At 48.8% G+C, this 26505-nt stretch overlaps 2 long non-coding RNA genes across 3 annotated transcripts in view; both read left to right on the plus strand.

Moving 5' to 3' along the window:
* Positions 1–26505, plus strand: part of LOC114230276 (uncharacterized) — a 198577-nt gene that overhangs the window by 64222 nt on the left and 107850 nt on the right. Inside the window, exon 3 of one of the 2 annotated variants that reach the window (XR_008558560.1) lies at positions 10533–10588. The exons of the other annotated variant lie outside the window; for it this stretch is intronic. This is a non-coding gene — a long non-coding RNA (uncharacterized LOC114230276). Of the gene's footprint in view, positions 1–10532; positions 10589–26505 lie in introns of those variants that run through there. 2 annotated transcript variants of the gene reach the window in all.
* On the plus strand, positions 749–6020 carry LOC114230229 (uncharacterized). Its single transcript, XR_008558556.1, has 4 exons — positions 749–1222; positions 4589–4704; positions 4800–4915; positions 5564–6020. It is a non-coding gene; the product is annotated as an uncharacterized LOC114230229 (long non-coding RNA).

Consider the following 26505-nt stretch of genomic DNA (forward strand, 5'->3'; position numbering starts at 1 on the left):
TTTCCCCATCTTTCAGGTAATTTGTACATATCCTCCCAATAGAACTTTTCTTGTTTTGAGGCAGACCATTCAGAGACCCAATTTTCCACTTCTTCGTATGTTTTGAAGTGCTGCTCAGAAAGTGCGTGTGCCATCGATTGGAACAAGTGGTAATCTGAAGGAGCAATACAACAAAATAGCATACATATCAAATTGCATATATAACAACATATGTGTAACTCCACCTATTGAAAAAAATCTGCATTATTAACTGGTACACCTAGTATATATATAATTTTTTAAATTAATTTCAGAGAGGAAGGGAGAGGGAGAGAGACATAGAAACATCAATGATGAGAGAAAATAATTAATCGGCTGCCTCCTGCATGTACTCCACTGGGGATTGGAACTACAACCCAGGCATGTACCCTGACCAGGAATTGAACCTTGACCTCTTGGTTCATAGGTAGACACTCAACCACTGAGCTACAATGGCTGGGCTATGGCCTCCCTTTCAACTAAATATAGCCATCCGACCCAAGAGAGGTGGATAAGATGTGTTCAACTTCTAGATTGCACACTCCCTGCCTCTCCCCGTCTCTGTTCATGAGAGCTTGGGTGGGGGGAGCCATGCTGGACCATGTGGAGGGTGACACCTTCCTGGAATGATAGAATCAGAAGCCCAGAGCCCTGGTGACTTCACAGAGCAGAACCACCCTACCAGCCTGGACTCTCTCATGTGAGAAAAAGAAACTTCCATCTTCTTTAAGCTGCTGTTACGTGTGGTCTCTCAGTCACAGCTGCCAAAATCGATTCCATAATTAACTTAGAATATGGAGGTGGAGTGCTGCCATAAAAATACATATGTGGCAGTGGCTTTGCAGCCGGGTAGAGCAGACACGGATCTGCAGGCTGGGAAGCTGGTGACTCTCCTTACACTCTGGCAGACGATCTGTGATGGACATCTGGACCGAAGATCACATGTTCTCCGAGCCTATAACTCTAAGGCAGTGGTCTGCAAACTCATTAGTCAACAGAGCCAAATATCAACGGTACAACAATTGAAATTTCTTTTGAGAGCCAAATTTTTTAAACTTAAACTTCTTCTAACGCCACTTCTTCAAAATAGACTCGCCCAGGCCGTGGTATTTTGTGGAAGAGCCACACTCAAGGGGCCAAAGAGCCGTATGTGGCTCGCAAGCCGCAGTTTGCCGACCACGGCTCTAGGAGAACTTGGTACCTGGTGAGTACTGGCTGCATCTTGCTGCGTTCAGCAGGTTCCTAGAGACGTGAACCCAGGTTAGACCTAGCCCGTCTGCAAACAGAGGAAGAAGGGAATGCATTTCTGCTAAGGGGCACCCCTAGCTGCTGCCTGCAGTCTAGATTGACTGAGAGTCTGGGAATTTGGAGACTTGAAGAATTAAAAGCTAACTGCTTCTGTACCCAAATGGAAGCAGTGACCTAAATTGGCTCTGAGAAGACAGCCTGAGGAGGAGTTACGACTGTGGCCCTGAGCCTTTCTCAAGCTCCCCTAGTTCGGAATTCTCTGCCAGACAATGGGAGGCAGCCCAAGCAGCCAAGACCAGATTAAGGGTGTTCCCTTTGCACCCCAGCCCATGGTCTCTGATGGCCTGAAGATAACAGTCATTAAGCCTAGAGAGGGGTTTGGGCAGAGCACAGAAGCCAGTGAAAAATCCAGCCAGCGTTTTCAGCCTGACAAACTTCGTCAGGACAAGACCTTTGGCTGGAGTTACTGACTGGAAGCGCATAGTCTGGAAGCCCGAGAGAGGCATATTCTTCCATGCCCACTTCAGATGTGGTTGTGGAGAATAATGACCTCATCATAGCCTCCCATTGGGCAAAGCCAGGGGCCATCGAGGACAGTGGACAAGGGAGTTGGAGGATCAACTTTTACTTCTAGAAAACAGAGGGGCAAGGAGTCTTGATAACTTCTAACTGGCAAGCTTCGGCAATTGCGATGGACTGGGGCCATCTGGGCAGTTCCCGTTGTTTGATGTTCTGAATGAGAGCTGCTGTGTTTTAATTGTGGAATGTGGTCCTTAGTCCATCAATGCGTGTTGGAGGATGGCAGGCAGATGACTTGTCTTTGAGTGTGTTGGTCTCCAGGCCACAGGTGCCACATCCAGTCCTGATGGAGGTGCTGGGTGCAGGATGGCCTGGTACTTGACGTTACGGGCCTTGGAAGACCGTGCTTGTGCTTTTTGTGTGAAAAGAAGGGTGACCACAGATAGTTGGGTGGTGAAAGGGGTGGCCTGGCAGAGACTTCTCTCTTAGCCCCAGATCCATTTCCCCCTTCCCTTTCATAATACAAGACCCGGCCTTTAATGAAGTATGTGGCTGCCCAGGATAAAGCTGCATTTCCCAGTCTCTGAAGCTCTATGTGGCTACAACTAAGTTCTGGCCAATGGCATGTGACCAAAGTGATGATACAAGCTCTGGATCATATCCTAAAAAGGCAGAGACACCCTCCCCTGTCCCTTCCCCTGTCCCGGTGGCTGTTGGAGAGCCATGTTGGTCCGTGCACATGAGGGCAAAACTCTAAGGGTGATGGAGCAACAAGACAGAAGGGGGTTGGATCCCCACATCGCAGAGCTGAGCCAGCATGCCAGTGAAAGAGACATAAACTTGCTCAAACCACTGGTGTTTGGGGGTAGGGGGCGTCACTGTTTTTGTTATGGCAGCTGAGCCTCTAACCTGACCAATAAAGATGCAGCACAACAAAATATGGGCGCTAGTAGACATATCTGTAAGGCGCTATGGGAGTGCAGTGAAAAGGGTGATTAATTCTGTTTGGGGGATATCTGGGAAGACTCTCAAGACGGTGAGATTTGAAAGGTGTCTTGAAGGATGAGAGACTTTTACAGATGTACAAGTGAGGTGAAAGGGAAGGACATACTAGTACTTGATGGTCGGACAGTTGGAGGAAAGACTCAAAGTGGTGAAAACACCTGACAAATGGTTCAAGTGCCTAAAGGATGGGGTGTGGGGACAGGTGAGGTTGATGGGCCAGCGGAGAAGGACCTTGAATGTCATGCTCTGGAGTTTAGACTTTACCATTTGGAATCAGTGAGAGGTTTAACAGGGAAGCAACATAATCTAATTTGGGGTTGTTGTTTTTTAAAAAAGGTAAGTCTGGCAACAGTTTGTAAGACGGATTTGAGAAGAAGGAGCCTGGGGGCAGAGGGAAGAAACCATGTCAGTATAATGTAAGCCAATTCTGATTCTCCCACAGAAACGGTATTAGAATACAGGATTGTGTTCCTGGCCAAGAGCCTGATTTACAGATTTTTAGAGAACTGACCACAAAACCAAACTCAAGCAGTTATCATGGTTTACCCATAATCTGTACATTACGAAATTTGTAAATAGTATATGAATAATTAAATAGGGCCACACAATAACTAACCACAAAAATATGTATGTAAAATGTACAATGTCTTTAGTGTCATATTTCTGCCTTTTAAGAAATTTATTGTGTTACAAAAGTAATCTATTTTTAATAGCTTTATTGAGGTATAATTAACCTATAACAAGCGGCACATATTTAAAGTGCACAACGTGATAAGTTTTAACATATTTATACACACTTGAAACCCTCACCACAATCAAGAAAATATACATTTTCATCACCCTAAAAGTTTCCTCCTGTTTAATTCCTTCCTCCCACCCCTCCCCCATCATCCCCATCCCCTGGCAATCACCGTTCTGCTTTCCATTCCTAGAAAGTGGAATTTTCTAGAATTTTGTATAAATGAAATCATACTATATGTGCTGTTTTTAAAAAATCTGAGTTACTTCTTTCAGCATAATGTTTTTTTGAAACTCATCCATGTTGCAGCATGTATCAACAGTTAATTCTTTTTTAATGTTGAATAATATTTCTTTGTGTAGATATACCACAGCTTATCCATTCACTTGTTGATGGACATTTGCATTGTTTCCACTACTTGGCTATTACAAATAAAGCTGCTGTGTGCATTCATGAGTAAATCTCTGTGCTGACATATGCTTTCATTTCTCTGGGTAAATACTTAGGAGTGGAATGGCTGGATCACATGATAGGTGGATGTTTAACTTTATAGGAAACTGCCAAAAAGTCCTACAAAATGGTTGGTTTTGTACCATTTTACATTCTCACCAGCTATGTGTGCAAGTTCCAGTTCCTCCACATCCTTGCCCAAACTTGGTATGGCCAGTCTTTCTCATGTAAGACATTTTAATAGGCATGAGTGGTATCTCAGCACGTTCATTCATTATTTATCAGATTTATCAGGTAATTTCCTTGAGTATTCTTTACATATTCTGGATATGAGTCCTTTATTAGATATATGATTTGCAAATATCTGTGGCTCCTCTTTTCATCCTTGTAATAGTTACTAAGAGAAGAAGTTTTTAATTTTGATGAAATTCAGTTTATCGATCTGTTATTTTATGGAGCATACTTTGGTGCTATATTTAAGAAATTTTTGCCTACCCCATGGTCACAAAAGCTTTGTTCTAGATGTTTTATAGCTTTAGGTCCATAATCCATTTTGAGTTACATTTTGTATATGATGCAAAGTATAGATAAAAGTTTACTTTTTTTTAGAAACAGAGGAAGATACACACACATGGAAGAATCTACCGTGTTCATGGATTGGAAGAATTAACATCATTAAAATGTCCATACTACCAAAACCAGGAGTTCTTTATATACTCTGCCAGGTGCTGTTTTAAGTTCTTTGCAAATATTGACTAATTTAATCTTCTTAACATCTGTATGATATATACTATTGTTTTGCTTTTTTTTTTTTTTTCAGTTGAGGAAACCAAGGCACAGAAGGTTAAATAGCCCACGTTTGCTCAGCTAGAGAGTGGCCGGCCAGGATTGGCCCCAGATAGCCCATCTCCAGAGCTGCCTGTTATCTGCCTCTCTGTGTGCACGGTTTTTGTTTGTTTGTTTGTTTCTGCTGTAATCTTAACAATGGTTCACAAGGTGCACTCACATTGGAGAGGAAGCATTTGGGAGTCCTCTTTCGGGGAGATTGTCATGGGACCTTTTGAAAAGACTTTGGAGCAGTCACTGACTTGCTTTTTGATGGTCCTTTGAGAAGTATAATATGAGTATCTTCTCTTCAAGCCAAATTCTAAGGTTGGGACTCATGTCCGCAAATATGGGTGGATGGGTTGTTCCGGTTGTCACTGCCAGATGGAATGAATTTTATGGGTTGTCATGAGTAAAGCTCAATAAACAGAAATTCCTCTAAGCAGGGAATCACCAAGAGTTAGAAAGAGTCTCTCTTTCAAGCAAGAACACGGGGATCAGGGCCTATGTGGTGAGAACCCTAGACTAGGACAGCCTGAGTCCAAATACCAGGTCTGAGGGTTGCAAGCTCTATGACTTTGGACAAATTTGCTCTACCTCAGTTTTCACATAGAAACAGGGATAACAATAGCATTACCTCATCGGGTTGTTAGGAAGCTGAAATGAAACGATGCGTGTAAAGCATTTAAAACAGAGCCTATTGTACAGTAAAATGCTCAATAAATATTAGCTATTTTATGTTATTATCATTATTATTAGGCCACAGGCTGGAGCAGTCTCAGAAGATTACCGTTTGCTCACAGATCTGGTAAGGAGGGTGACTCCAAACTGCGTGGCTGCTGCTAACATGATCCCCCAATCTCACCAACTGCCCCTGGGTTCTCCTCTGAGACCTGACCCCAGGACCCAGCCCCAGTGAAGCCCTCAGCTGGAAGCCACCCGAGGACTCACAGACCGATTTAAAGTGGAAACTTTCAGCTGCAAGTGATAGAAATTCTGGCTCAAGTTGGCTTAGAAAATAAAACAGAAAGAATCCCTCTTTTATCAGGCATACGAGAATAAGGACATGTATTATCTCATGTAACAGGGAGTCCGGGAGTCGGACAGACTCTAGCCAGGTTGATCCACGGGCTCAGGGTGCTGTGAAGTTTCTTTCTATTGAATGCTCACTGTTCTGTCTGTGGTTGCATGCATTACATTAAAAAAATTTTAAATACTTTGTGATGCAGCAATTTATTTCAATTCTTGGCATTCATAATGGCCATAGCTACAAGAGATACCTTGCCAAATGATAGGCCTGCATCATACACTATGCCCATTAAGTATCGACCTTTATATTTCACTTCCACCCATCCATTGTGCCATTTAATTGAGATTTTGGCTAGTAAATTTCCACTTTTCCTGATTTCAGTCATTCTTACAAAATACTTGGAAGGTTTTGCGGTTTTGTGTTTTTAACAATCAGATCCAAAATTCTCTTAAACTCTTTATTTAAAAAACTTTCCGAGCTTATTGTTTAGACCGTGTAGAGTCTGCCATAGGCGACATGCTTACGTAGTTTTCAGTGATTAGAACACCTTGCGATGAAAATATTTCCAAATAACCATTTTCAAAGTGCTCTCTCTTCAGCATACATTTTTATTGGAAAAGCTGTTCCTCTCTCGCTTATTGTTAAAATGACCCCTACAATTTTCTAGAACCGACTATTTTTGTCTGAAATGTCCTGGGGTGTTCACTACTAGTAGCCACTTGCATCTACTAGTTTTCTTTCTATAAGAGAAAAATGCCCAAATCGTCTTTAAATTGGATTCCCAGTAGACCTGTGGGCCGAGGAAGAGTTTCCTGTTACACCCCTCTCATTTACAAACTATGAAAATATTCTTCTGTTAAGGCATCGTTTTTTATAAAACCAACCACACTGGTGACACACTGGAGCACTTAATAAGTAGTAAATGAAGCCATTTGCTGAATGTGAGCCAAAGTGGGAAGGCACTCCTCCCCCCCTGCCCCCCCCCCCCACCCGGCCCCAACATTCCACACAGAGGTGCTCACCCTCATCCCCAAGATCCCCAAGGTTCCCAAGAGTCCTACAGAGCCATCCCGGACTCTGGACTGCCTGAAACTGGGCCTGGGGAAAGGCACAGTGTCCATTCATTTATTAACTATTTGGTAAGTCCTTCTTCAGTTTCTAGATTGAAACAACAAAAAACCCGACTCAATATTTTTATGCCTCATCCAAGGGGTCATATTCCACGTTTCTCTGCAGGGAGGGAGCTTCGGGGATAAGTTGAGAGAGGCTGCCTGTGGGTTGGACTGTGAAGGCAGAAAAGCTATGCCCTTTGGAAGAGGCATAGCTTTTCCTTCTAATCAGAAAGCAAGCCAGGCTCCCAAGCTCCTGATACCATCCCCTAAAGGGGCAGGGGTCCTCTGAGCCCTGGGGGGTGAGGAGAGAACCCCAGAGGTGGGAAGGGGCCACCAAGGCAGGGGAGGGGGGGCACCCTCTCTGGCAGCCTCCGTTTATGGCCTGTGGAGGGGAGATGGAGGCTGGGATGCAGGCAGCAGCAGTGGGTGTTGGTGGGGAGCAAAACCCTAAAGTGGGGGCCTCATCTCCCGGAACCTGAAGTTCTCTGGGAGGCGGGACCTGGCAAAGGGCCTCTCCCCACTGCTCCTGGCATTACAGAGCCTCATGCTTGGAAGATCCTTTGTAAATATTTGCTGGATTTAATTGAAGGGAGTTGAAATCTCATTTCCTGATTCCAGCAAGGTTGGAAGGGCAAGCTGGGTGGGCTGAGCTCTGATTCGTGGGGGTTGGGGTGGGGGGGGGCGGGGAGATGCAAGGCCAAATTGGGCAGCTCAGCCCTTGGAGGAACATCCTGAACCTGGAAGAGCTTCAGCCATGCCTGTCCTTCCACCTGCCCCTACTTGTCTGAGGGTCTCCAACCAGATGAGGGTCTCTGATCATCCAGGATCCAGGGGAGCCGCAGGAGCGTGCAGGAACCGAGTAAAGTTGGCAGCCACACCCAGAGCCCCAGACAGTCTGTGTGCGCCTGCTCAGGGCTGGGTGTCCATTGGCTAGAGCCTTGGTCCGATCCTCCGGTACTTTTCTCCAAAGGAAGCCCAGCGCCAGCTGTGCGTTCCCTGGCCCGGTGCTTGGGGGAAGACTCCCTGTTTTGGTAAAGCAGGAGACCTAGGCACGTGTGTCCCCACGTGCTCAGCTGCATTACCGGCTCTCAGTCTCTCAATGCACACACACAGGCCCGCGTGTATGTACTTGCAGTCTCGCCCAACCAGCCCCAGGCACGCATGTGTCGCCACATGCAGACACACAGAAGCACACACACTTGCCTGTGCTGGGTCAGACCTGCTGGCATGAACACATGCATACACACTGCAAGAAATAAACAGCACCCCCAGACACACGCCAACCCTCAGGCACAGAGAGCCAGCCCACAGGTCCCACCAGGAGCGACACGAAACAGAGGAGGTCCCCAGGCTGTGAGCCTCTCCAGGGCTGGTGTCCACCACAGGCAGAGCCACATACAGCTGCTGGCATGACACAGGCTCCCATTGTGCTGCCAGGCCCCGGGTACAATGCGGGCCTATTTCCTCCCTCTCCCCACCACACTGCCTGGCAGCCTGGGGCTGGGAGCCCAGCTGCCTGTTTCAGAGGGTTAGAGAAACTGCCCTGAGGCTCTGCATAAGGAGCCCTGGGGACCCTATTCTGAGGGGGACCCCAGGGAAGTTGGGGGCTCTCTCTACTCTTAGTAGTACATTGTTTATCTGAGGTCTGTGGGGAAAGTCCTGCTCTGAGGGGTGACTGGGCCTACTGGCCTGTGAAGGCCTCCTGGGCTGGCGTTCTACCCCTGCCTGAGGCCCCTAAATGTATGGGGGGGGGGAGAGGGGGTAAATTCCTCATCAAATCAGGATGTGGCCTCTCCGTGAGTCTCAATTTTGAGAGTGTGAAGGCTGCAGCCTGCTGGCCACTTGACCCTCTCGCATACCCCATGACCAATGCCAATGCCATCACTGCACCCTCCATTTCTGATTTGACATCTTCACTGCTGTTCCTGGTATTTAACACCACCTCCTCCCACATGTGTTCACTCAGTCAGTCTCTCACGAGCGACAAGGACCCGCTCTGAGCACCAGAGTACGGGCTTGTTCACCTTTTGCTCTCTGTGACAGATTTGCACGGGTCTTGTGTTCCAGGCAAACTGATTTTTCTTCCAAATACAATGCCTCTTCCTTTCTCTGTGCTTTTTGCTCATTCCATATTAGTGGATGCAATAAATATTTATTGAGCATAAGGTTACCAGATAGAATGATGCAATATTTTCTTCATTATTAGTAGTACATTGCTTATCTGAAATAAAGGCCAACGTGCAAGGTTGGGCAGATAGAGACAAAGGAAACTCAAACTATGTCTGCAGCCTCTGCTTTCCATAAAAGGCTGAGGCAAAGGAGGACCCGTGATCACAGCATGAGTGCTCGGTACTCAGAAGGGGGAAAGGCAGGTGTCATCTTGACCTTGTGCCAGGGGTCATCTTGACCTTCTCCCTTCCCCGGCCGCAGCTGGGACCAAGGTGGTCAATAGTAGCTGGACATGAGGGAGGGGGCTGTGGCCAGGCACACCTGAGTGTACATGAGTATGTGTACATATGACTGGGTGAAGTGGCCCCATGCTTGTATGTGTGACATCTGTTATGTTGCATTGGTTTGGGAGTGCAAGACTTGGGCAGCAAAGAGTGTAACAGACGTGGGTATCTGAGTTCCATCCTGGCTCTATCACTTACTAGCTGGATCACCTCCACTTAGTTACTTACCCTCTCTGAATTTCAGTTTCCAACTTTGTAAATAGGGGGAAAAAACCACCACCTACACTTCCTTTAAAACAAACAAATCAACAAATATACGGGACTAGTGCTAATTTTTCAGGGTTGTTAGGAAGATAAATGAGATTATGTATGTAAAATACCAGGCACATAGTAGGCTCCGTTAAGGTTTATTTTTCTTCCCTTGCCAGTACCACACCTGCTGTTCACATGGCAATCACCACGTGAAACGCAGCAGCAACATTTATGTAATGTGAACCAGCCAGGTAAACTTTCTAAGGTATTCATAATTAAGAGACAGAACATAGGACTCTTTTCTATCCTAGTGAGCCTTCCTTGTAATTACAATTTTTCTTAAACTAGAAGCATCAAGACTGGCTACTCACCAATGGTTAAGGTTTAAAGAAATATGAAGAACTGGGCATAGGCGGGTATATCCATCATTACGTTTCTACTGATAATAAATGGTTGCAGAAGCTAACTGATTTTCTTATTCTGATTCAAAAGTTTCTCTGGGAACTGTTCTCGGAGCTCCCAGGGAGCAATGGGCCATCTGTAGCTCTTCTTAGGCTGTTGGCATTATTCTTCCCAAGAGGAGGACTACCTCCGTGAGTCTGTCCTACTCTTCCCAGGAAAGCCTTATTTCCTTGCATACTAAAGAAGGCTTCTGTTCTAGGCTGAATGTTTGTGTGTCTCCCCCATGCCCTCCCCTTTTCCCCAAATCACATTTTAAAACCCTAACCACCCAGTGTGGCTGTATTTAGAAATGGGGCCTTTAAGGAAGTTATTAAGGTTAAATGAGGTCATATGGGTGGGCCCTAATCCAATAGGACTGATGTCCTTATAAGAAGAGGAGGAGACAGGAGAGATTTCTCTCTCTCTCTCCACCTGCACAGAGGGAAGGCCACGTGAGGACACAGCGAGAAGACGGCTGTCTACAAGCCATGAAGAAAGCCCTCATCAGGAACTCAATGAGCCGGCACCTCGATCTTGGACTTCTAGCCTCCAGAACTGGGAGAAATAACAGTCGATTGTTTAAGCCACCCAGTCTGTGGCGTTTGTTACGGCAGCCCGAGAGGACTAATGGGCCTCCCTGTTGCTCGGTGCCTTCTCTGCCTGTGGCAGCTTTGTTTCCGACCCGCCCTGGCACATGACGAGCATGCACAGCACATGAGTTCACACCATGGTCCCTTTCTAATCGGTGGTTTCCGAGCAACCAGCCTTGCACGCAGTCCACCGCCTTTCCCTTAATGAATGCCCAGTCCTCATTGAAAAGGCCAGTCCTTTACTCGCTGCTTTGGGAGCAGGAGATTCTCCAAACTGACACATTCTGGGGACTTTTTATCCTTAAAGTGCTCTTTTCTTCCAAATCTATACTTTAAGGCATATCAAAACAACACACAGAGTTTTTAAATGGTGATCACAGCTACTGCCTTCAGATTGTTCACTCTGTGTTCTGGATGGGATGGGGGGCAGGAGAGGGGAGGAGCATGTGAATGACCCCCCTCCCACCCTTACCCCCACCACCAGCTGGATTCCTTGGGGCTGCCATTCCTTTGCTCAAGCTCCTCCTCTCCTCAGAGCTGCCTCCCCCACTCCTCACCAATTTGACCACCACCCCACTTGGGTCGATCTCGCCTTTCCCAAGTTTTACCTCCCACGTTTGGCAGTCAGGCACCTGCAGTTGAGGGTTACATCTCACTCACCTTGGTGATACTGATTTCCCAAAGACCTACTATGCGCCAATGAGCTGGGCACTGTGCTCAGTGCTTCCACGTGTTCTCTTTCCATCCTCAGTGTTAGCCCCCATGTTACGGATGAGGACACTGGGGCTCATGTGATAACATTTCTTGCTTAGAATCAGCCAGACAGAGGAGCTGGGATTCACTCTGGCCTCCCGGGAGTCATCGGCCCTGCTCCCTCAGCCCCCAGCCTTGGTGCCTTTCCTGACCGACCATCCCAGAGCCACCACCATGTGCTAGTCTCCAGGACTCTGTTCAGATACATTCCACTGGAATCACAGCCCCGAGAGCCCCAACACTTACAAGCGAAGCCTGCGTGTGGTGGGCTCTTGACTATATTGGGTGAAGAAATGAACCAGGTTTTTCTAACTAGACCTCAAGTCCTAGGAAACAGAGTGTACAAGCCCAGCTTCTGCCCCATAATAGCATGCAGTCCAGGACTGGGCACACTGGGGCCGGGGGCCGGGGGGAGAGGTATCTCCTCCCCCATCTTCTCACCCACTGCACTCTCCTGTCTGTCCTACCCTGCCTCCAGCTGTGCATTATAAAAACCCCAGCTGGATAGACTGGTGCCTTTGACCCCCACCCCAGCTGCCGGAACTGACTTTTGCCATGATCCCTAATATTCCTTTTCTTTTTTCTCTGAATCAACATTAGCTTTGCTAGCTAGCTCCCTTCCCTCCACCTGATAAGGATGGGGTAATGGCATCTGTACGAACTTGGGGTGTACTTTTCTTGCCTTGTCAGAACAGCAGCTCCTATCTGGCTGGAGATGGGCTGGGAGCCAGACCCCAACAATGGAGGCCTTGTGAGCCGGCCCTGAGGGTGTGCTGAGAGCCCGCAATTTAGCACACACACAGCCCTTCCTGGTGCCACCTTCTTATCTCCTGCCACTGAGCCCTGGCCAGTGCTGGGGCTGTAACCCAACCCCTGTAATTGCATGTCCGGATAGAGCATTCCTGGGCTTGGGCCACTGTTAAACATTGACTTTGGGTGCTGGGGGCAGTCACCACAGACTGCGGGGCTGCTGATTGGGGGAGCCTCTGACTGGGTGTTCCCCACTCTCTTCCCAGTGGTCTTGGGCTGACTGAGAAAGCCACAGCACAAAGTAGATGGTCTCAGTTTCCCACACCTCTGAGTCAGTGTGTTAGGTATGCCCCCGGCAAGTTAAAAAAAAAATGGATTCTCTTCCCACCCCCTACCCTGAGCTCACCTCCTGCTGTCCTTAGCCCCCTCTTTCTCTGGATTTCTCCATTCCTCCTATTCTGCTTACTCTCCTGATCTTCTGTGTTTCCCTACCTTCTTTCTCAGCCTTTCCTTAGGCCCAGCCTTTCCTCCCTTCTTCCTCTTTCTCCCTGGTTTTGTCCTGTGTGGGGAGCTCAGATGGAGGAGGGCTCTGCGGACTCCTCCCCACCAGGCCGCTGAGCCCTCTGGGAAATCTGAGGTGCACTGAGGAAACAGCTGGCTCCAAGGCCCTTCCCAAGGACACCATCCTGGCTTCCCCAAGCCCCCGGGCTGTGTGCTCCACATAGTGTCTGGGATGCCTTGGGATATGTAACTGGCAAGACCCCTGCCTGCCCAGAGTGTCCAGGTTAGGAGCGAACGCGAGTGCTGAACAAGCCTGCAGGTAGTGAGTGCTGTGATAAGTGACAGGTGAATTCTAGTTTGGGACTCACCCAGGGGAAACTCAGAATTGGATACTTTGCACCGAGGTCCATGTGTTCCAGGTACACCCCTTAGTCATCACTTACATGCAGTCTCATGTGTATGTTTCAAGAGAATGCCTCTGGCTGCCACGTGAAAAACAGCAGTAAGAGGGAGAGGGAACATGCTACCTCCAAGAGGGTCTGTCCCAGGAGCATACCCCAGTGACACACCTGTCTGCACATCTCTGTCTCACTGTCTGTTTCCTGAGTAACCCACCCTATGACAGCGCTTTCTTAGACTGCAGGTTGAAAGCAGCGTGTTGAAAAGAGCGAAGTAAAAACATACAAGAAGCCTGAACCCTCCAAACCACTAAACCACCATCTAAGCCCCGAACCATCAACGTGCAAGACAGAAACACAAACTTCTATTTTGTCTAAGCCGAGGTAGTTTGAGGTCTCTTTGTGACAGCAGTCTAAGCCATATTCTGATGAACATAGAATTTGACATCAAGAAGTGGAATGTTGATGTGGCAAAATTTTAAACACAAGGGATGGTGCTATTGTCAGACGGTGGGCGGATATTTTAGGTTGCAAAGAGGGTGACCTACGGTATGCAAAATATTTGGTAACGCTGTCTCCTATGATACCTTGGAATACAGCTCACATGCCTATGTGAGCCTCTAGTGCTAGAGGAGGTGGTTCGAAAAGGTGCAAATGGTGGTAGGTATAGTCTTCTTCCCACAGGTAGCAAGGTCCTGAAAGAGAAAAAACTCGGACTAGAGATAGCAGTTTGTAAGCAGAGATGAAAGCGAAGGGAGCTCGGTTAATGGAGACTCTTCCTGCCTGTGGCCAGTCATCTAAGTTCCTGAGAAAGCCAACTGCTTGTGTACCTCAAACTGAAGCAGTTATGCGAAGGGGCCCTTTCCCAATCAGCTCCAGTTAAGAATGCTTTGCAAAGACCACAATTATTGGAGAGGAAGATGAAGGAAGCAAGAGGATGGCGTAGGGCTATCGGTCATTCTGTTTGTCTAGGAGAGTGGCAGGAGGTGGGGGAGAGAAAAGATGAAGCTGGAGCTGAGGTCTTTAGAGGGTGAGGGTGCAGGCCCGGGAGGCCGGGAGATGACAGGGGCACGGAGAGAGGATGGTTTAGTGGAGCAGGAGCGTCCATGCGCAGAGGATGGGAAGAATGGGCTGGAAATGACAATGAGGAATACTAAGGACACACACTTCGCCCTTTAGTCCTGAGGTGCAGGGAATGTGAGACCAAATAGCCTCTGCTTGAGTTCCTGCTCCTCGACCGTGGCATGTCTATGGAAGAGTCACGCTCAGAGTGTCTGTCCCCCACCAGCCCCGTGTGTCCCTCAGGCTTGATGTACATCATGGGGCAGGAGCAGGGGGAGTGGCGGGGTGGGGGTGGGGTGGGTGGGGGTGGGGGTGTCAGTCAGAAAGTCAATACTCTTCCTTTGGGTCCAATGCTGGAGTCAGAGGAAATGAGTGTGGAGAATTGCCTTGCTCGGAGGTGGGGCCAGAGGCCTCCGAGGAGATCCAGGGATACAACTTAATGTCTGGTCTTTCAGTCCGTTCAGGTGGAGCCTGCAGCTCCCATGGCCCTGGGCTGGTCCGACTTGCCCCATTTGAAGTTTTCTGGCCTCTGTCTGAGGGTAGAGACACCATCTTGGCTCTTAGGGATAGTCTAAGGGCGGAGGTTTAGAGGGAAAGAGGAAAAGGTGAAGCCAGCTGCTTGGCAGCCAAGGACGGCTCTAAGAAAGGCGTGGGCTGTCCCGCCATTGTTCTCCAATACAGTCAATACAAAGGAAAGGAGGAGCCCAGCCCTGTCCCAGCCTGTGCTGCTGTGGTCCGAGGCAATGTTTCCCAACTGGGCACAACTCAGTGATCACGCTTCAGTTATGAAAGCTTGGAATGAGGGTGGAGGATCGTCAGACACAAAGTCCTTCCATTATTTTCAGTGCCTCCTCTTCTACATTGACTTCAAACCTGACCCGGCCACTGCCTCTTTCCCATCCCAGAAACCCGAGACCTACCTGGCCAGGGCTTTCTTTTCCCTCCCTCAGGACCATGGGCCTTGAGTAGGTGCCTCGGGACAGAACACTCCCAGGTGACAGGGCAAGGGGCAGTTATCAGCGGTCTCTCCTGAGACCTCAGCTCTCAGTAACTCTGCGCCCCCAGTTCCTGCCTCAAGGGGAGATGGGCTGTCTGCTGTGCTTTATATTTCTCCAGGAGATATATGCTCAGAAATAAACTCAGGAACCCCCAGATCGATGAGGGAGCCATGGCCTCCACTCTTTAGGAGCCCCCGAGCCAGCACAGAGTTTGGTCTAAGCCATGTGCAAAACACTTTGCAACATGCCCAGTGAAATGGAATGAGTATGTAGGGAGAAATGACAATAACTCTGCAGGTTAGAGAGAGCAGATATGGCCTGTGATGTTTCTTGTCACACTCTCAGCAAAGGGTGGGCTGGCCACAGGCAGGATTTTTCTGGGTTTAGTTGGAGGTATATATGGCGAGGGAATAAATTTGGTCCTGGATACAGGAGATAGTTTTCAACCCAAGAAAAGGTCCCAGGATGTATTATTTAGGATATAGACTGGGTATGTGTAACAGAGACCCAAAATAGCAGTGGCTCAAACAAGAGAGATGTTTCTTTCCTCTTGTGTAATCACTCAGGCATAAACAGTTTGGGGCCAAAATGGCATCAGGGACTCGGGCGCCTTCTAACTAACTAACTTGCTGTGGTGCCATCCCTATGATCATGTTCTCACCCATCAGATCCCAGGTGGTTCACCATGACACAGGCCTCCCGGATGCACAAAGTAGGGAAGAGAGGGTCAGGAAAGGTTGCTTCCCTCCTTGTAAGGACACCATCTCGAAGTTACACACCTTCCTTTTGCTCATATCCCATTGGTCAGAACTACTAAACACATGACTATCATTAGCTGCAAGGGAGCTTGGGAAATACAGTTTTCATTCCAGGAAGCCATGTATCCAGTAAACATTATTTTTTTCCGATTTGATAAAAGTGAAAATTATTATTCTGGGCCAACTAGCAGTTTTGCCACATGAAACCCCAAGTGCGCAGCAAGGTTTTTCTATTTTTCTGCCCTGTACCTCATTCCCCTTAGTCACACGGTTGGACAAGTGGCTCGGCCTTGGAAAATCACCATAACACATACCTCAGCCCCCTACCTGGCCACAGAGATTGGTCCAGAACTGGGCACATGATTCAAGTAGAGCCAATCAGAGTTCTTCCTCAGGATTTTTTCCTAACCAAATCTGGTGGCAGACAATGCAGTTTCTTCTCTGATCATGAAACTATGAGAATAGAACCCTGAACTAACCATGGTCATTTTCCCTGCCAGAGTGGTCAAAGAGTGCAGTAGAACGGGTGCCACCAGCCTCTGAGAGACGCAAAGAGAATAGCATCCCAGCAGGGTGAATAGGTGTCATGCCACGGCCCCCCGGAGGCCTGTTCCATCCTTGCCCTGACCAAGCCAGTCAGTCAGTCAATACTCCCTTTTTGGCAAGCTGATTCAAGTTGGGTTTTGGCTATCTGCAACCCAGACTTACACAGTAGTGAAAGTGATATTTTTTTCTCCCTGAAGGAATCAGTGGGATGGGGGTGGGGGGAGACACAGCTGAGGTTGAAAACCTGGAAGAAAAGAATGTGGGTTCCAGCCAAGCTGTATCTTTCTCCTAAACATTTGCCCTGAGGCTTCTTAAGTTCCCACACGGCATCTCAGAGTAGAGGCTTCTGGGTATCTTTGCATTTTTCCAGTCAGTCCTGTTTCGTGCAAGGCAGCCGTCCTCTTAGGCCTGCTCTAGCCAGCCCAGCTGTGAGGAGGGGGCCTGAGGATGGGCAACCCTGACAAAGGGCCCATTCTCAGCTGGTCCAGGCTGTTATCAGCCAAACCTAAACTCTGAATCACCCGCATCCGTGGGCAGCCCTGTAGGTGGGACTGCTTGATTGCCCCTGGGCCTCCCTGTGTCAGGACCTGTGAGTGGGGGCGGACTTTCAATAAAGGTTCATTGTTTTCTGTTCCTTCGTGCTATCAAGGTTCTGTCCATGGCCTTTCTGAGGCTCCCCTTCCTATTCTCTTCACGGGCCCCCTCTCCCTGGCCCCCATCCCTCTGGGCACCATCCCACCCCCACCATGCCTGATATACCAGCACAAACCCCTCAGGGGAGACGGGGTGGTGGCTGGGAAAGACAGGGCATGTGCATGAGCATACCCTCTCCAACTCAGTCAGAATGAGGATCAAACCTGAAAATGTCCTGAACTTCGGAACCAATGACTCCCCTACTTCCCTGGGGCCTCCTGGGTCCCCCACAACCTGCCACAGGCAGCAACCAAGCTGTTCCGGGCCTGTGATGTCACCTGGTGGTCAGCCTTGGAACAGTCTGGCTCCCCAACCTCTTTTCTCCTCCATCTCCTTCCATGGGTGGGGGATAGGGTTACAAATGTACCATAATCTCCCTTTGCTCTCTGTGTTTGTCCTTTGTTTTTTACCACGATCAGTTCAGATCAGCTCATTCTTCCTCAGGACACCTTTAAGACCCAAATCACACACCCTTGAGTATACTTCCTTCATCTCCTTTTTAACGACTCTACCCTAATTACCTCAGCCCCACAGTTTACTCTATCTAGCCAAACAATCCTGGCTGACTGAGTGTCGGGATGCAGCCAGGCCCACCCTGTGTCAAGAAAAAGGCAGACTGGATGTCAGAAAGATTAATTAGAATGATGGAGAACAAAGGCTTTCAGCTTCTAAAGCCCTTGAACAGCACCTCGAAGTTTCCTTCAGAACGTCCCATCCATCTCCTCATACTCCTGTTAAGAAACCTGCTTTCCCTCAAGCACCAGCTTTCAAGAGAAAATAAACAGCCTTGTCTAGATCGGCATTATTATTTTTCCATTTCTACCTACAGGCCTTGCAACAGTAGGGTTTTCTTTTTCTCCCCCCATGTAGGTGTGTGGCAGCCCAGCTTTGTGGTGGGTTAAATGGGCATTTGTGGCTCAGCCTGGAAAACTGAGCCCCATTCATAACGCCAAGTCCTCGGTGTTCTATTGGCTCATTGTCTGGAATGCCAATTCCCTTCACAGCAACAAAGTTTGAAATACAACTCATTGATAAGCTGGGACTGCCTGATTGTAGGTATTTAAGATAATGAGATACTTTCCAGGGCAAGATGGTGGCTGTTTACTGTTGTTTTAAACAGGCTAATCTATGAGAATTATCTGATTTCCCAAGAAATGGAAACCAGGAGCCTGTTAGAAGCCTGAGGCTTTCAGCATGGGTTGGGCCAGTGGGCTGAGGTTGCGGGTATGGGTTTGGAGTGAAGAACTAAATGAAACCGTGGACACAAAGACCAGGTAGAGAGGATATGAGAAGCTCTGAGCTGAGTGGAGGGGGCTGGAGAGAAGTCGTAGGGCCAAGGACTGGAGAGACAGATCCAGCTAACATGTATTAAGCACCCTGCACATGTCAGAAAGGGCCCATTGGAAACATGTGTGTACCCCAGGCTGGCTAACGATTTTATGTCCCATCAAGCTGACATTCTTTTGTTCCGTTTTAATGTAGCGGCAACTGATCTCTGCTTGGAGGACAGGGCAGTGGATGGAGAAGAGGATCCCTGTTGGCAATACTCCGTCCTCTCTGAGCTGTTCAGCTCTGACCCCAAACTTGCATCCCTGAATCAGATAAACAAAAACTCTGTAGAGACCCTGCCCCGCCCTCCTTAGTAAACAGTAAGAGACCAACTATATTATTCTAGCCTGCTCTTCTGTGGGCCCCTGCCACCCCAGTGCAAGCAGCTCATTCACGGAGAGCATCCACCTGTTCCTTCGAGGACTTCCAAACATGGTCTTCGTCATCTCCTTCCATGCCCAGTGATGTGTGAGTGCCTTGGAAAGATGGCGTCTTAGGCAGCCAGCGGCCTGGCTAGCTCACCCCTTAGACCAGCGCTGATGCTGGGCACTGAGCATGTTATCTCATGTAATCACCCTGCCCTGTGAGTCTCACGATCCCCGACCCACCTCAAGAAACTGCGACTGAGGACAGTTAGGTTCATTGCCCAAGAGGCCCATGATGTGAGTAAATACCATTTTTGAGCTGAGCTCTGAATTCAGGTATATCCATCTTATTCTAAAGCCCAGGTCTTCACTTCCTCCCCTTCTGCTGGGAGAAAAATGGAAATAAAAGCCGTAAATAAATAAATAAATAAATAAAATGTGGGGCGGGGGGGGGGGGGGAAAGAAAGAAAGAAAAGCCACTGAGAGCAGGAGGGTAAACCTATGGGATACAGTGGGGGTTTGAACAGGGAGCTACAACAAGCCGAGTCAGAGACCCAGTGGGTGGCAAGGAGGCTGGGCGCCCAGCTGCAAGATAGGCCAGGTGGGGAGGGTAGGGAGGGTGAGCCAGGTTGAGCTCCTGGAGTGAAGGATGGTGAAGAAGTCCTGTCCTGGAGGTGGGCGGGGGGGGGGTATGTGATGCAGCCAGGTTAGGACCCCTTCCTTTGCATGCAGGCACAGGAGCCATGCCTACTGCTAGGACAGTGTGGGCCTGGGGTCTGGCAAAAAGAGGGGCAGCAAAATGGGGATCTTTGCAGAGAAATCTCTCCTTCAGCCTAGGGTGGAGGCTGCAGAAAGTCATTTGGACCCAGTGGAGGCAGGATGCCTGGGAGCTGGCTCTAGCCCGTTTTGCTTTTCTCTTCATCTTCCCTCCAAATCCCCAGTTCAGCTTGCTCAGCTCCAGGGCCAAGGAGGGGCCCAGCAGCCTGTTCCGGGCCTCCCCAGCAGAGGGCTCCAGAGCAGAGCTCAGGAGGGTTGGGGTGGGGTTGGAAATCTAGGCCTCCCTCCCTGAAGGGAGGTGCAGGAAGCACTGGGCATGGGATCTGCTCCCAGGTGTCCTAGGGTCCATATGAATGGGTGGTCTTTAGTTGTGCATGGTATATCTGCATTTGTGGAGTATGGTTGTCTGCAGTGTGCATGCATGACTGCTTGTTTATGTGTTGGCTGGAGCCTGCATATGTGTTTGCCCGTTTCCTCTGTGCACATGATGGTACTGCTAGTGGACCTGTGTGTATTTGGGAACATGTGGGTACCTGGATGATTTGTGCATAGGTGTCTATACTTGGCTTGTAAGCAGAGAGGAGAAAAACAAGTGACGGGTGTGCTGTGGAATCTCAACATTTCTCAGAACAGGGTTGTGGGGCCCTGTGTTGTCCCACATCCACACACACTGACCCAGCCTGGCCGCTTCCTACCCTCACTCAACACAGCCCCTGAGTTTGTTTGTTAAAACCCCGTTTACCACAGATGTTGCTGACGTTTAGTCCCCAGGAAGCAAGGCCTTCCCGAGTTCTGTGAGTGTCTCTCACTCCTTGTTCTGATTCCCTCATTTGCAGCTTGAGAATGTTGTTCTCCTTGTTGGGAGGAGAGAGTGAAATCCCAGAGTGTGGGGGAAATTAGAGGGCTGAGGTGGAGGAACATACTAGTAGGCCCATGGCTGGTTTATCCATGAGTGAAGGAAGGCAGTGGGCATGGGGGCAAGGTCATGGCCCAGAAGTCTGGCAACATGGACAGGGTCCAGCTCCATCACCAGCTGGAGGCCTTGGTTGGTAGGAAGCAGCCCCTTCTGCCTTCCTTGCTATGGTCTGGGCTGGTGCTCAGCCAAGGTGGTCAGGGACGCCAGTCGGGAAACTCCCCTCACCCTGTGTGTGTTGAAAAGATGCTTGCAGCAGGGAATGGGGCAGAATCTGGCATCCACCACATGCTGGGAGGGTGTATTAGTTTCTTGTTGCTGCTATAACAAATCATCATATATTTATTATTTTACTTGTCTGGGCTAAAGTCAAGGCATTGGCAGGGCTGTGTTCCTTCTGGAGGCTCCAGGGCAGAATCTGTTTCCTTGCCTTTTCCAGATTCTAGAGGCCTCTGACATTCCTTGACTTGGGCCCCTGCTTCCATTTTGCTGTCATATCAACTTTTCTATTGCCTTTGACCTTCCTGGCCTCCCTCTTATTAAGACCCTTTGGATAGGGATTGACCTTGGTTCGGACTGACCCCTTGGTGCTCTGAGTCTCCCTTCCTACCCTCAGCCTGCTCCAGATTTAGCCTCTGGCCTTAGTTTCTGGCCTCATCCACACTCCCAGAATGCTCTTCATCAGCTTGATTTTTTTTCCTGTCCCAGCCCCCGCCTCCCCATCCCAGAGGCAGTCAGGCAGACCCCCCTCAGCCCTCTCCACACGTGTGAAAACCACACACATGGGCTCCCTCCAGAAAGCCCAACCACAAGACCCAAAGTCAGGGAGGGGGTCACACACGACCGTGCAGGCCAGCGCTGGGGAGTCTGGCGGGACGACTGGCCTCCCAGATGCTTGACAAGGCCAAACTCTCCAGCACAGTCAGGCCCACATCTGGAATTAAGCTGGAAATTCCAATTGCTCTCCTCTGCTAAGAAATGTGTCAAATCTTCCCAGAGATTCAGTGGAAGCAGGAAGCAATGAGGGGGTGGGGAACTTATTCTACAGGACCGGAGTGCTTTGGGGAAATCCAGATGTCACGATGTGTCCACAGTCCTCTGGCTGATGGATCCTCCGACCCGCTCAGCTCTGCACCCTGCCCCGTGAAAATTAAAGAGGACTGGAGTAGTTCATTTCTTGCTACGACCCACAAGTGCGTCCACATGTGTGCGTGTGAAACTATGACTTTTTTTTTTTATATAGGGATTGAGTTATTTTTTCCTGGAGAGAAAAATGTTGACAAGCCTTTGGAGGATTGCCTTCCCAGAAAATCCCCTGATGCATGAAGAAGGCACGCTGTTCCCATCTCTCTAACACGCACACACGTGCACACACATCTCAGAGGCCTGGGATGTCCCCAACCATGTTATCCGGGCCCTTCAGGGCCTCACTTGCATTTCTACCCTGGCCCATCCAGTTTGATGTGGATTCCATCCATCCCTGTCCTGGAGGATCAGAGAACAGGCTCAGCTACTTACTAGCTCTGTGTCTCTAGGTAAGTGTATGAGTTTCCTATTGCTGCTACAATAAATCTCCACAAAGTAAATGGCTTAAAATGGCACAAATTTATTCTCTTATAATTCTGGACCTCAGAAGTCCAAAGTCAGTCTCACTGGGCTAAACTCAAGGTGTTAGTAGGGCCCATTCTTCCTAGAGAGAATCCATTTCCTTGCCTTTTTTAGTTTCTAGTGGCCGTCTGTATTCCTTGGCTTCTGGCCCCTTCCTCCATCTTCAGAGAACATCACTCCAGTCTCTGCTTCTGTCATCACATTGCCTTCTCTGACCCTCCCGCATCCTTCTTCTAAGGGTGTTTTGTGATTAATTACATTGGGCCACCTGGCTATTCCCCATCTCAAGATCCTTGATTTAATTACACCTGTAAAGTTCCTTTTGCCATATAGGAACATTCACAGATTCTGGGGATTGCTTGAACATATCTGAGAGCTATTTATTCAGTTTTCCACAGCAAGTGTCCCTCTCTGGGCTTCACTTGTAGCTTCAGATGTTGGTCTCCAATGGCCTCTTCCAGCTCTGTCCCTAAAAATGCTGAGTCTCGGCCTTACTGAATCTCCGGTGAAATGGGCCTGGCCCCCCACCCGCTCTCTACTGATTGCTGGGTCTCTGGGGCTCATATTGTCTCCTCTCCTTTGTCAGAAGGGAGGACTTGTTTATGCTGCATGTAGCAGCAGGAGTCCAATGCTCCAATCTGGGGCCCTCACCCTCAGTCTGCACCTGAGGAGCATCTTTACCCTGAGAAGAACTCACTCCAGCTACAATTTAGTTTAGGATCTGAATTATACTTTTCTCCAAGGCAGTTCTCAACTGCCCATGTGGGGATAAGAATCTTGGGCCTTATTCAAGGATGTTGGGTAGGTATACAAGATGTATGAATGGGAGAGACAGGGATGTGGGGACTCATTTCCCGCAGTAGTCCTCATTGGCTCAACCTCTCAGAGCTCAGCTATCCCAGTCTCTGACTCACCAGGAAGAGTCAGAGAGGGACGATTCTAACCCAGCCTGGGCAGTCCCATGGAACCCAATTGGACAGGTGGGCACCCTCTGAGGCCTCCCAAGTGAAGTGCCCCTTAGAGCCAGACCTTCCTTCCCTCCTTCCTCCCTTTCTTCCTTTCCCTCCCTTTCTTCCTGTATGACCCAGTGCCTGGTCCTACGTCAGGCACAGGATACAGAGCCAGTCCCCTGGCCTGTGAGAAGCCAGTGGGGACACAGCCATGCAAATATCTTCTCCCCAGCAGTGTGCGGGTCACAGGTCCCTGGAGTTCCCCAAAGCTCTGTGGAAGCCAAATGAGGCTGCCAAAGGGGTGAGGAGGGCTTTCGAGAGCAGGTGGCACTGCATTTTACACCTAAAAATACACTGAAACCCGAAGTCTGACTTTGTATACCATGTGAGGAGAGGCAGCCATGCTTTGGCTCATGCTCTCCCCACTGCTTGATGTTTGCACTCTCCTGGATAGCTCTGACTCAGGTACCAACTCTTCCAGGAAGTCTTCTCTGAAGCCCGAGGAGGCTCAGTTTCCTCCCTGATGCTCCCAGCACCCCCACAGAGAGGCTCACCATGTCCAGATGAGGAACTGATTTTAGAGAAAGCCACTGCCTTGGAAGAACCTAGAGGGGAAGAGGGAGTATCTGGTGAGATGGGGCTGGGCTCTGCTGAAGAGCTGATTGACCCCTACAGATCGCCCCGTCCATCTCCCTCTGCACAGAAAGGGCACCGAGGCCCCTTTCACAGCTCCAGGTGGTGGTGCTGGGACCAGAGTCTCCCCTCCCGGCTTCAGCCCAGTGCCTTTTCCACGAACCATCCTGTCTTGATGGTGGCCATGTCCTGATCGCCTCTGTGTCCACAAGTGCTCCATGGCCTGATATGAGAGGAGTGAGCTCGTGGGAACTGCACCCAGCAGAGATAAGTGTACAGAAAGCACATTTTGCCCTGGCTGTGTAACTCGGTTGGTTGGGGTGTTGTCCCATGCACCAAAAGGTTGCTGGCTGGATTCCTGGTCAGTACATATGCCCAGGTTGTAGGCTCGATCCCCGATATAGGGAGTGCAGGAGGCAGCAGATCAATGTTTCCCTCTCATATCCATGTTTCTCTCTCTGTGTGTCTCTCTCTGTCTCTAAAAAAATCCATCTCTCTATCTATTTTTTTCAAGCACATTTTTTTAAATGTCACAATTTGGTCACATACTCTGGAGGTGGTGGCCTGGTTTCACATTATCCCTTCCATGGCAGAGATGTGAAGAGAAGGCTCTGGACCTGAGTTCTGGCTCTGCCCTTCCTAGCTGGACCTCTTTGAGCTCCCATTTCCTCATCAGCAAAATGTGGATAGTAATTGGACATACCTCACAGGTTTGTTTTGATGACTAAATAAGATAATGTCTGAGAAGTCTGCGATTTTCTGGCTGCGATTCACATGGCTATGCCTTTGTCAATGGTGACTCTAAGTATTATTCTCTGTCATCCGAGCCTCCACCATACCCTCTTCATGCTCTCATTCTATGGACTCAAATTTCAGCAATCAGGAAAGCAGTCTGATTAAATGGACTCACACATTCCAGCCCTAGTCCTACCAAAGAGATTCTGATTCATTAGGTCTGGGGATGGGTTCCCAAAATCATTATTTTTATTAATCTTCATTTTTAAAATAAACATCCCGAGTGATCCTGATGTTTATCCAGGTTGGGGAGCTACTGGAATAAGGGATGATGGGATTTTATTCTAATGAAGGCCAGCTCATGCCCTCAAAATGAGGGTATAGCTTAGAGGTCCCTTCCCATGGAACCACAGCAAGCAGGACCCTCCTCTCACTTCCCACGAGGAGGGTGGCATTCCCCCAGAGCAGCTCTGGAAGGGGTGGGCAGCGCCAGCTGTGTGCCCTCCTGCAGCTGTCTCCATGCCCTGGCCCAGTGGAAATCACTGTGAAATTCGTTCTCCACATCTCCCAAAGCTGGGCCAGGTGGCTACTGGCTGGAGCGGCTGATCCCATCAGATGAGAGGCTCTGGAAGCCAAGGAAATATACCCACCCGCCTCCACTCAGCACAGGGCTCCCCCAAATACTGCCGTCCTGTCTTCTCACTGGGAGACTTTCTGTACTCCATGTCAGGACGTGCCCAGCTCTTGCCTTTCTGCAGGTTCACCGTGACTGTTGGCTTTGGAAGGTGGTTGTGGCTGGATTCCACTTCAGCCCAGGGACAACCCTGAGGCCTGGGACAGAGGCAGCTGCTCTGGGAAAACGGGAGTGGAGGAGGCAAGGAGAGCTGTGGATTAGGACAAGTGTGGCCTCTGCAGATTTCACTCTTCCCTGTGAGTGACAGCGGGCGGGGGCTTTCCCGGCATCAGAGAGCTTTATTAGCTGCAGGGAGGTGCAGAAGCAGGGGTTTGGCTGAGGAACAGGGAAAGGCCCAGAATGAGAGCTCTGTCCTCCGCCAAGGACACAGGACTGTTGACGTGGGAGAGATGGGCGCAGCCTCTGGATCGAGTTAACCGTGAGGAGGAAATAGTTTTCACTGAAAAACAAAGTTGAAAAACAGTTTACTGAAGGGAAGAGAAAGAGGAAAGAGGGGAAAAAACACCTCAAACTGTCTGATCATCAAAATCACCTGGGTAGTTGGTTAAAAATACAGATTCCAAAACTCATTCCAAGTCAATAAAATATTATTCTTGACAGCTCCGGGGCCTTTTCCTTGTGGTTTAAAAAATGTCAATCCCTTGTCAATTCTATCTCAGTAAAGCTGGGGAGAAATTAAGTTACAGGTAAAAGCAGTAGAATAATTAAAATCCGTCGTCCAACAAGGCAAATTTTCAGAAGGGACTGAGTGGAAGTGGAAGTAAGGAATGTGAATTCAATTTTTACCTTTCTAAACTGGACATCAATATCTGAACTTGAAAAATTAATAATATAATTAATAAGTTTTGTGTTGCAATTAGAGCAGAAATTGCCATTGTAAATAAAATGAGAACCCGTCTTTTTTAAAATGTAGATTTTAACTCACATAGCTTGGCAGACCCCTGGGGGGGGCGGTGTCAGGGGTGAAGGGAAGCAATACCTGATGGAATCAACAACATGGATTATGTTTCTAATTTTCCAACTGGCCTGAGGGATGGGGGGAGGAAAGGGGACACACAGAATCAGGAAAATAAAATAAAATTCTAGAAGCCACTTCTCCGTAGCCAGGCTAGGTCTTCCTCTACATGAATCTGTCCCATCCCCCTTTCCTTTCTCACTCAAGTTTCCTGAGTAAATTGTCTCTCCTCACCTTTTCCATTTCCTCCACTTCTCTCTTCCATAATCAGCCCCTTGCCACCTGAATAGTGGAAAGCTGAATAATGACACCCGCCCTGCTCCCCCCGCCACACACACACACACAAGATGGGCATGTCCTGATCTTTTATAGGACTTTGCATGTGTGATTAAATTAAAAATTGTT

Source organism: Eptesicus fuscus, chromosome 16, assembly GCF_027574615.1.
Source record: "Eptesicus fuscus isolate TK198812 chromosome 16, DD_ASM_mEF_20220401, whole genome shotgun sequence".
Lineage (NCBI taxonomy): Eukaryota > Metazoa > Chordata > Mammalia > Chiroptera > Vespertilionidae > Eptesicus > Eptesicus fuscus.